General features: G+C 50.7%; 1 protein-coding gene across 1 annotated transcript in view; it reads left to right on the forward strand.

The window, feature by feature from the left end:
• The window catches only part of LOC119381807 (adenylate cyclase type 5), a 414,239-nt gene extending 403,335 nt beyond the window's left edge, over nucleotides 1–10,904 (forward strand). The window contains exon 24 of the mRNA XM_049412571.1: nucleotides 10,622–10,904. The gene's annotated coding sequence lies outside the window, so the exon portion shown is untranslated. The remainder of the gene's footprint in view (nucleotides 1–10,621) is intronic.
• Nucleotides 10,905–11,992: the final 1,088 nt, after the last annotated feature.

The raw sequence follows: 11,992 nt of genomic DNA on the forward strand, positions 1-11,992 counted from the left end.
CCACGGTACACCGTGAGTACATCCCAGCGAGACCCTCCGGTATTTTCCGGCCTTCGCGGTGAGGACGTAGAAGAATGGCTGGACAACTACGACAGAACCAGTGCTTGTAATTATTGGGAAGAGGCACACAAGCTGCGCTATGTTCCCTTTTACCTCAAGGAGGTCGCGAAGACGTGGTACCATAACCACGAAAGCGACTTTCCTGATTGGTCAGCATTCACGGTGCAACTGCGTCAGACCTTCGGCACGTCTGCAGGACGCTCTGAGGTAGCGAAACAGAAGCTCGCTACTCGCATCCAGGGACCCGACGAATCGTATACGTCGTACATTGAAGACGTTCTGGCTCTGTGCCGCCGTGCCCAAAGTGACATGCCCGAGGCCGATCGCATTCGTCATGTACTGAAAGGCATCAACTCTATCGCATTCAATGCTCTTGTCATCCAGAACTTCGGTTCAGGACATCATTACGACGTGCCAACGCCTGCACGCACTCCACTCAATGCGCCTTCCACACGCCTCCTGTGACTCTCGCCTTACTGGAGAACATGAACTGCGCGCCCTCATCCGCACCATCGTGAGAGAGGAACTTCACGGCATTGTTCCTGGCAGCCCAGCTACTTCATCCGTCCGCTCTCCTCCTTCTAATCTGCGGGACATCATCAAGGATGAACTGGCGTTAATGACGAGCGTCGCACGTGCCCCGTCTCCCGCAGCTTTCCATGCGCCTTCATATGCCGAAGTTCTATCACGGCCTCCGGTACCAACTCCATCTGCGCCTGCGGACGTCGCATACGACCACTTGGCCGCGATGGCAGCCAAGGCACCAGCACAACAGCACTCCGCTCCTTGGCGCCCTGCACGCCCCATCTGTTTCTACTGTGGCATACGAGGCCACATCTCCCGCTTTTGCCGCCGGCGCCAGCAAGATGAACGACGAGGATATTCTTCCTACGAGAGAGATTTTACTCCGAGGTCCGATCCCTACGTTCCGGGACCCTACGTTCCCTCGTCACAACGCTCGCCTTCTCCTCCTTTGTCCCACGGCGACCCTCGTCCTTCCCGCTCACCCCGCCGTCGTTCACCGTCGCCCTTCCACCGTACTTCTTCGCCCTTACGTTCTGCCCCGACACCTCTTGACAGCCACTCGGAAAACTAGAAGCTGCAGTTTTTGGAGGGGAAACTGCTCGTCGTCTAAACGCAATAATTCCTCCTGCGCGCCCTGCAAATTTACTGACTGTATGTGTCGAAGGTATTTTGGTGGAAGCCCTTGTAGACACTGGAGCCGCTATCTCGGTCATTCATCGCAAATTATGTCGTCGTCTACGAAAAGTGCAAACTCCGTATGTTGGTCCGGTGTTATGTGGCGCCAATGACAATCCCATTTACCCTATTGGACAGTGCACTGTTCGTGTTCTGATCGACGGAATTCGCCATCATATTCAGCTTGCTGTACTTTCTTCGTGTGCTCACCAGATTATATTAGGCTGGGACTTCCTGTCAGCTGCTTCCGCTGTCATTTCTTGTGGTCCGCCCGTTATTCACATTACGGACACCGAGCATTCTAGTGCTTACGATTTCTCGTCGCCTCACCTTGTCGCAGCTGCGGATTTTGTACTGCCTCCAGCCCAAGAACGTATTGTCACAATCAAATCAAGAGATACTATAGACGGTGACGCAGTGGTTGTCCCTGATCAGCGGTGTATTCTTCGTGGAATCGCATTCGCCTGTTGTCTAGTGCGGTTTTCACGTGGTCATGCCAGTCTCACCGCCTACAACACGACATCAGAGACGCAACTCCTGTCTGAGGGGTCCACTGTTGCCAGCCTTATCGACACAGCACCGGTATGTGTCGTCACTGTATCGCCTTCCTCGTCAATCGCAAAGTGTACGCAAGCGGGAGGTTCATCTAATGCTCTCAAGGCCACTTTGAGTACCGACCTGACTCCAACCCAAACCCATGACTTATTGGCCATTTTAACGAAACACGAAGCTTGTTTTGAGGTTTGTTCGGATGGCTTGGGTCAAACTACGGCGGCCTCTCATCGTACCGACACAGATGGGTCTCGTATCATTCGCCGTCGCCCTTACCGTGTCTCGTCTTCAGAACGCAAGGTTATCGAGGAACAAGTCAACGACATGCTCGCACGCACCGTTATCACGCCTTCAGCAAGCCCTTGGTCTTCTCATGTTGTCCTAGTTAAGAAAAAGGACGGGTCCGTACGATTTTGCGTTGATTACAGGGCACTAAACAAAATTACCCGGAAGGATGTATATCCTATGCCTCGGATTGACGATGCCCTTGACACCTTACAGGGCGCTGAATACTTTTCAAGCCTCGACTTGCGATCCGGCTATTGGCAGATCCCGATGCACGAGTCTGATAAAGAGAAGACCGCATTTGCTACACCTGATGGCCTCTTCGAATTTAATGTGATGCCTTTTGGGCTCTGCAATGCCCCAGCCACATTTGAGCGAATGATCGACACGGTACTGCGGGGCTTAAAATGGAAGACCTGTCTTTGTTACCTGGACGACATCGTCATCTTTTCGTCCAGCTTCTCACAACACCTAGAACGTCTAGACGAGGTACTAACGTGTCTAGCCAAAGCAGGTCTCCAGCTAAATACCAAAAAGTGTCGGTTTGCGAGCCGCAGCATCAAAGTGTTGGGTCACGTCGTCAGCAAGCTTGGTATTGAACCTGATCCTGACAAGATGGCCGCTGTCTTGCACTTTCCTAAACCCACTACGCTAAAGGACCCTCGCAGCTTCCTCGGCTTAGCGTCGTACTTCCGCCGGTTTGTCCGTGATTTCGCCACTATCGCAGCACCTCTTCACAAACTTCTGACCACAAGTGCATCCTTCGTTTGGACGGATGACTGTGAAGCTGCTTTCCAGACCCTCAAGCGATGCCTCACGTCAGGGCCAGTTCTTCGCCATTTCGATCCCACAGCACCTACTATCTTACACACTGACGCAAGTGGGCATGGAATCGGCGCTGTCCTACTGCAGCTTGACCAGACTTCGCAAGAGCAAGTAGTGGCTTACGCGAGTCGCACTCTTTCTCCAGCTGAACGGAATTACACCATCACTGAACAAGAATGTCTGGCCATCGTGTGGTCTGTGCAAAAGTTTCGCCCTTATTTGTACGGCCGCCGTTTTACGATCGTGACAGACTATCATGCGCTCTGTTGGTTGTCCTCTCTGAAGAACTTGTCAGGACGCCTCGACCGTTGGGTGCTCCGACTCCAGGAGTATGACTACAGTGTCACATACAGGTCGGGTAAGAAACACCAAGATGCCGACGCTTTGTCGCGTTGTCCGCTGTCGCAAAATAACCATGACGCACCTACCTCCTGTGTGGCACCTCTCAGCGAAGCGACCACGCCGATGACCAGCCTTAGTCCGATCAAGTCCACTGCACCGGCTGAATTGCTTCAGTCCGCAGACCTCGCCGCGCTCCAACGTGCAGACACATACTGCCGTACAATCATCGATCAGCTCACTGGCTCGTCCCGTGCTCCCAACAGCCGCTTACGACGACAGCTCGCGCGTTTCAAACTTCACGATGGAGAGCTCTCCCGGTACATTTACCATCCTCTCGGTAACCGATGGGTCCCAGTCATCCCTCGCTCACTTCGACTCCAAGTTTTAGAAGCCTTTCACGACGACCCGACGGCTGGCCACTTCGGTTTTCACAAAACCTACGATCGCATCAAGGCTCGCTGCTTCTGGCCTGGCCTTTCCACTAGTGTTTCCAAGTACGTCGAGTCCTGTTCGTCATGCCAGCACCGAAAACGTTCGACATCTCTTCCCGCCGGCCCTTTACAACCTCTACCGTGCCCGTCCGCTCCCTTCGAGTTCGTGGGCATAGGCTTATACGGACCTCTTCCTCTTACACCCGCCGGTCATCGCTGGATCGTAACTGCCGTAGATCACTTAACTCGCTACGCTGAGACGGCAGCTCTTCCTTCTGGTGCTGCCTCCGAAGTCGCCGACTTTGTCCTGCGTGCCATTATCTTACGCCACGGCGCCCCTCGAGTTCTCCTTAGTGACCGTGGCAAGACGTTTCTTTCTCAAGTCCTCGCTGAAGTCCTACAGGCCTCTGACACCATCCATAAGACCACCTCGGCATACCGCCCGCAGACAAATGGTCTCATCGAGCGTTTTCACCGAACTTTGTCCGACATGATCTCTATGTATGTCCAGCCCGATCACAAGAACTGGGACACAATACTGCCTTTCGTCACGTTTGCCTACAATACGGCCATACAACGCACTACAAGCTACAGCCCGTTTTTCCTCGTGTATGGCCGTGCACCGTCTTTTGTTCTGGACACCAGCTTCTTCTCCTCGCTCTCTGTCCCATCAGCGTCCCTTCCAGAAGAGTTCGCTGCCCGCGTCGCCCGCTGCCGTGAAATTGCCCGCGCCAACACCTCTGCCATTCAGGCCAAGAGGTTCGTTGTGATGAGACACGTAGAGTTGTGTCTTTCCACCCAGGCGACGAAGTGCTCCTCTGGACACCTGTCCGCACACCGGGGCTCTGTGAAAAATTCGTTAACAGATACTTGGGCCCTTACACCGTGCTTGAACAAACGTCTGCGGTGAATTATCGCGTCGCTCCTGTTAGTTCGGCTTCAGACCGCCGCCGTCGCGGTACCGAGATCACCCATGTGTCTCGCCTGAAGCCCTATATCCGGCGTTCGTACCCTTACTAAATGGACGTCTTGCTGACCGCTTTCGTGAAGGGGGAAAATAGTGTGAGCGCTGACTGTGTCGGTCATCATCTTCATACAAATCATCGCGATCATCATCATCGTGCTGGATCGCCGGTGTTCGGTTTTTGGTTCGCGCGCCTTTGCTGTAAATACAACAATCGTTCCGTCGTACCTGACGTCGTCTCACAATATATATATATATATATATATATATATATATATATATATATATATATATATATATATTATAAAGGCCTTTATTGAGGGCACTGGTCGACGAAGCACAACGGCAACAGTCAAAACAGAGCGCGAGGCGTGTGCTGTCCGAGAAGAGCGGAAGAAGACGACCCACTAGTAAGCGCTCGAGAGGGCGACCCATTACAGGCTTCCAACGCTTCGCTACAATTACTCCGGGTATAAAAAGGGAGCCGCCTGGCGACCTAACTGCTTGTCACTATGAGCGGGTCATGGTAGGGTTCAGGCGCTCCACGTTGACAATGTCGCGCCCTCGACGGCGCATGTCCGAAGATGGTTCAAGGGGTTCGATCACGTAATTGACCGGGGACGTGCGTTCGACGACACGGTAGGGGCCGTCGTATTTCGGCAGTAATTTTGAAGAGAGGCCAGGTGCAGTGGTAGGGACCGAGAGCCATACGAGCGCTCCAGGGAGGAACGTGGGCGCAGAAGTGGTGGTGTCACCGCGAATGCTCTTCTGCCGCTCTTGGTCATGCGTAGTAAATGTCTTTGCAAGCTCCCGACACTCCTCAGCAAGTCTGGCTGTGGCAGAAATAGGCGCACACTCAGACGGATCCGGCTTGTGTGGAAGGATTGTGTCGATTGTGTGTGACGGGTGCCTGCCGTACAATAAGAAAAAGGGCGAGAAACCAGTAGTGCTGAGAGGGGCGGTATTATAGGCGTAGGTGACGAAAGGCAGAATGGCATCCCAATTTGTGTGATCGGCGGCGACGTACATCGAGAGCATGTCGCCGAGCGTGCGGTTAAAGCGTTCGGTGAGGCCATTCGTCTGCGAGTGGTAAGCAGTAGTTTTCCGGTGAACAACGTTGCACTCTTTGAGAATGGCTTCCACGACTTCGGACAAGAAGACACGACCTCGATCGCTGAGCAGCTCCTGGGGTGGGCCGTGGCGCAGCATGAATCGGTGCAGCAGGAAGGAAGCAACATCGCGCGCTGTAGCCGCTTGGAGGACGGCAGTTTCGGCGTATTGCGTAAGGGGGTCAACAGCGACGATGGCCCAGCGGCCGACGTTAGATGAAGTGGTCCATACAAATCGATGCCAACGCGCCCAAACGGCCGGTCAGGGCAAGGTAGAGGTTGCAGACCTGCCGGCGACAGGTGCGTTCAAGTTTTGCGGCGCTGACAATCGATGCAGGAGCGAACAAACTTCTGCACGTAGTGGTACATCCCTCGCCAAAAGTACCGTTGGCGAATGCGGTGGTAGGTTTTCGATACTCCAGAGTGTGCACACTGTGAATCAGAGTGGAACGACTCGCATATGTCCCAACGCAGACTGCGGGGTATTACGAGTAGCCACTGGCGGCCGTCGCCGCAATTGCGTCGGTGGAGGAGGTCATCGCGAACGGCGAAATGGTGGGCTTGACGACGCAACGCGCGAGTCGATGGAGTCGCCGATGGATCAGTCAGCAAGGCTATCAGTGAGGCAATCCAGTGATCCTTGCGCTGTTCAGTAGCGATGGTGTGAATGTCGATAGAAGAAACGGCATTGCGAGGCACTGAGCTGGTAGTATTGTCGTCAGGCAAGGGGGAGCGCGAGAGTGCGTCGGCGTCAGCATGCTGGCGTCCGTTGCGGTACAGCACGCGGATATCGTAGTCCTTTAGGCGAAGTGCCCAGCGGGCGGGGCGGCCTGAGGGATCCTTCAATGACGACAACCAGCATAGTGCATGATGGTCGGTGATGACATCAAATGGGCGACCATACAAATAAGGCCGGAATTTCGTAAGGGCCCAGATGATCACCAGGCATTCCTTTTCGCTGACGGTGTAATTGGTCGCGGCTTTAGTGAGCGTACGACTTGCATATGCCACGACATATTCAGGGAACCCTGGTTCGCGCTGCACAAGGACAGCGCCAAGGCCAACACCGCTAGCGTCTGTGTGTACCTCTGTAGGGGCCGTACGGTCGTAGTGGCGTAGTATGGGAGGCGACATCAACAAACGACGAAGCTTTGCGAAAGCGTCGTCGCACTCTGACGACCACGAATGGAGGGGCCTGTTACTTCCGACGAGCTTCGTCAGTGGCGATATGATAGTCGCGAAAATTCGAATGAAGCGCCGAAAGTAGGAACACACTCCTACGAAACTGCGCAGTTCTTTGACGGACGTAGGTCTGGGGAACTCGGTCACGGCCCGAAGCTTGGCTGGATCGGGGAGAATTCCGTCTTTGGACACGACGTAGCCGAGGATTGTCATCTGCCATGCTGCAAATCGGCACTTCTGTAGATTCAGTTGCAGACCGGTGTCGCTCAAACGCGGAAAACATGCCGTAGGCGTTGAAGATGCGTGAAGTCTGGAGCAAACACGACGACGTCGTCGAGGCAGCACAAGCACTTGTGCCATTTCAGGTTGCGCAGAACGGTATCCATCATGCGCTCAAATGTGGCTGGCGCATTACATAGCCCAAACGGCATGACGTTGAATTCGTACAGGCCGTCGGGCGTGACAAAGGCGGTCTTCGGTCGAGCGTCATCAGCCATAGGTACTTGCCAATACCCTGAGCGCAAATCGAGAGATGAAAAGAATTCGGCGCCTTGTAGGCTGTCAATCGCGTCGTCTATTCGTGGCAGTGGATGCACGTCCTTACGAGTGATCTTGTTGAGTCGCCTGTAGTCGACACAGAACCGCACAGAACCGTCCTTCTTCGCAACAAGAACGACAGGAGACGCCCAGGGGCTGTTAGAAGGTCGAATAACATCACGGCGAGCATCTCGTCGACTTGCTCAGTGATTACACGGCGTTCTGTGGGAGATACGCGATATGGACGTTGCCGCAGTGGCAGGTGGCCGCCAGTGTCGATGCCATGCGTAACGGTCGACGTGCGGCCGAGAGAAGCTATGGAGGAACCAAATACGTCAGCGGGTGAGGAACCAGACGTCGAAACAGCACTGAGCGTACTGGAACTGCGGCCGTGCGAGCCATCGGGTTCGTCAATAGCTTGTGCGTCTTCGAGGGGTTCCACGCTGCCGACACATTCCCCTCGCACCAACGTAACACTGTACGGGGAAGGGTTGATTACAAAAATAGAGGTGCTGCCCTGAGTGACTTGAACGGTCGCGAAAGGCACCAGCAAGCCTTTCCTCGTGCAAACACGGTCATATGACGAGAGGAGTGCAACGGTGTCGGATAGACTGGCGCAGTAGACTGACACCGCCGTTGACGAGTTTGCAGGCACTTTGATGTATTTGACGAGTACCTTGCTCGCAGCCGATGGACTGTCTGCCGGCGTCAAATGAGAGAATGGTGAGAGCTTTATTTCGACGGGTGCGCAATGAATTACGGCGTCGTGGCGGAAGAGAAAATCCCATCTGAGTATCACGTCGTGAGAGCATGCAGGAATTATGATCAATTCGACGGGGTACATACGCGTAGCGTCCTTAATCATGACGCGGGCTGGGCATACCGCTGTAGGGTCAATACCTTGGGCGCTGCCTGTACGCAGGGAGAGCCCGGAAAGTGGCGTCGTCACTTTTCGCAGTATTCAGCTAAGCTTTGCGTCCATAACGGATACGGCGGCTGCAGTGCCAATAAGGGCAGATATATATATATATATATATATATATATATATATATATATATATATATATATATATATATATATATATATATATATATATATATATATATATATATATAAGCAGACGAACTCTCTTGTTGGCTTTTCGGCACTTGGGAAGGAAACCGTGGCTGCAAATAAAATGCACGAGGAGAAGAGTCTTTAACAACAGTGAACTCTCATGACAACAGCACTGTCTGACATCAAAATATCAGCGCAGTCACTGAACTCTCAGAACACCTCGCGCAGTCCCGTTTTTCTAAGATACCGCAGCAACGCCCTCATACAGGCTCGCGTTGAAGTCCGTGTAGGCCAATGCCTTAGAATTTTGTATTCTATCAGAGGGCAGTTGTCCAACATTTCTAGTGCGAGCAATAGGGCTGCTCTTTAGGTATTAAATCGGGCGGCCTCCCAGAGAAGGCGCGCGATTGTTCCGCTGCACCCACATTGTTCACAAAATGGTGCTATCAGCCAGTCAAATGTGGAACGATTATGCATTCGAGAATGTCGCTTCAATCCAGAGGCGGAAAAGCAGGGCAGAATCACTCCTTGATAGTTTGGATACGACAACTAATTGAAGATCAGGGTCCAAAGTATGCAGGCATGAGCTTGTGAACGTTGGTGAGTGACAGAGATCCAGCGTTCATTGACCTGCAAGCAAACGAAGTCGTTTTGCGAGGTAAGATCTTGATAGGGCAATGGAGACACTGCTGATGCCATCGTGGGCGGATCGGGAAGCTGCGTGCGCTTGATAATTTCCCTGAAGGTCGCAGTTGCTTAGTAACCACTAGAATATTATGTTGTGTCATTTCTCTACGGCTTCATAGTGAACGTGCCTGATTTCCGCAACGAGCTGCTCATGTGAACCGGGATGTAAAGCGGATGTTGCGACATTGGAGGGCTGCTTCGTCACAGAGGATAGACCACGAATTAGGTAATTGTTCATTTACGAACTGAAAACCTGCGCTGAGGGCTACTAGTTCAGCAGCTGTAGATGATGTTGTGTACAGCCTTTTGCGCTGTATTGCGCCATGTTTTGTTGGAATAATTTGTGCGGGGGTTGAGCTTCCAGCCGTAGCTGAACCATCAATGTAGATATAAATGAGACCGTTGTGCTCCTCGTGTAAATAGAGTAGTGTTACCTGTTTGAGGGCATCTGATCACATTCTTGGTTTCTTTGATATTTCTGGCATCTTAAGGAGCTCTTCAGCTCGATGTAGGCACCACAAAGGCGAGGACGGTCTTGCAGCAGGTGTCTGGTTTGAGGACAGCGATAGTGTGGCTGCGTATCGTTTGCTGCCTTTGTGAAGGTAACCATGCAAGATTTTGGGTAGATATCCTGGCACGATGTTGAATATGCGCTCGGAGTGTATCAGTGTATATGGACGTGACATAGGGCGATTTCTCTCTATGACTATTGTCCTTGAACAACCTAATTTTGGTAGAATGAGGCACGTCTTTGAGCTTGAGCTTGTGGTCCCTGGAGTGCATGCAGATTTGTCTTGCAAGCATTCGCGGTATCACGCAAGATGGCGGTATCATGCAAAGCAGAGAAATAGTGATTTGATGTTATTTATGAGGTCCATGACTTTCCGCTTAGAAATTTGAGAAGGTGCGTTATAGCACTTAGGCGTCCATTTAAATACAATACGTGTGGCGTTCATGACAGGTTGTGGTCAATAATTGCACCTAAAATTGGATACTTAAATGGATACTTCCGGGCGTGTAACGCTGCTTGCCCGTTGATATTTACTGTGTGCGGCAGCATTGTCTTGTATGTAAATGCGAAAACGAAGCATTTTTTGGTGAAAGTTGTAAAGTTTGCTTTTCCATATATATCATGCCCCAAAGATTTAGAACGACGCGAAATTCCCCATATCCATATTTCATAATTAACAATAAATGGTAGGGTTTCCCATCGCAAAACCGGGATATGATTATGAGAGGCGCCGTAATATAGGCCTTCGGAAATTTAGACCACCTGGGGCACGTAAACTTGCACATAAATTAAGTGTTTTGGTGCCTTGCACCTATCGATTGCCTAAATTAGCATATACATTCGATTGCTCCTCGTTTCCTCTTGTTCTTTTTGTTCTAGGTGTACGGATCACACCGAAGTGTCTGCTTTCCAGACCATTGGTCGCCATCGCCGGCAAGCCTAAAGACTTTACCCAAAACAGACTCTGCTGCCTACCTGTGCGATCCTTGGTCCTGTGCACAGACATTCATCATAATCATCGCTAACTGTGTGGTGCCAACCGAAGCACGCTTCACGCACTGGAGCCATTTGTCCAGGATCACGTCTTTTCTTTTTTTTTGTTCATGCGCGTACTTGTATGTACTGTTACTGTCCTGAATGACAGCTAATAAAATATAATTTTATGCAACACTTTGTACACATGTCATACAAAAAAGTATGTTATTATATATATATATATATATATATATATATATATATATATATATATATGAGAGAGAGACTTTTATACTGCTGGGATAGCTCGCTCTGCCGCAGCCTACCTTCTCGTGTTTCATATCTCAATCAAGAATATCACGCGGACAAAAATTTACACACAGAAAACTTGGGGTACCAATGTATCTATGTTCACTCAACAGGCCTATGTATCCGCAACATAAATGTGTACGCAGCTGAAACCCACGCGATGGTAGCTTAGCAGATAAGATGAGTTTCTGAGCTCGAAGACACGGTGTCCACATTTCTTAATATGGCAGAATGTAAGAACACCCATGTACTTAAATTAGGTGCAGGTTAAAAAAATATATCTGGTCGAAATTAGTCCAGAGTCGTCCATTATGGCGTGCCTCATAATTGCATCATGGTCTAGGAGCGTAAAAGTCTAGCAATTAGCATTATTACCCACTATTACGCAGCAAAAACGGCCAGAAAAGGGCTATGTTGTGGATGGAATATGTAAAGATGTGATAGCATCCTATTTTACTTCAACATAGCGTCCAGTGGCATAGATTCTAGGAGCAGACAACCACTATCTGAAATGGTGACAGCTTGCCATAAAGCCGACCTGTTTTCTTCAAGTGACGTTCCATTGCTCAGGAGATGCATACTGTCAAGCTTTTTGGGTAACTGCGTGACTTGACCATAAGATAACAGCCGCAATATGAATCACTGAATCGTATGGGGGACGGTGGTTGATAGAAAGTCAACTTCATGCAATACAATAATTCGCGTAGTGATATGTGAATGTACACTTCTTTGAATATTATGTTCAACATATTGTTAGGGCGAAATGGATTCATTTAAGGGAGAGCTGAGTGACCACTGCGAGAGTAGGTATCAAGCAGATCACAGACTGACATGGTCCTTCTCTCATTCGAAACGCCCGCGATATTGTAGTCATATCTCGTTTTTGTAATCCCTTCGTATGTTTCAAATGATATTAGTGCAAGCCATTTACTCTTCATAAAAACGAATCTTAAAAATTTGCAGTGG

This window comes from Rhipicephalus sanguineus, chromosome 2, assembly GCF_013339695.2.
Source record: "Rhipicephalus sanguineus isolate Rsan-2018 chromosome 2, BIME_Rsan_1.4, whole genome shotgun sequence".
Taxonomy (NCBI): domain Eukaryota; kingdom Metazoa; phylum Arthropoda; class Arachnida; order Ixodida; family Ixodidae; genus Rhipicephalus; species Rhipicephalus sanguineus.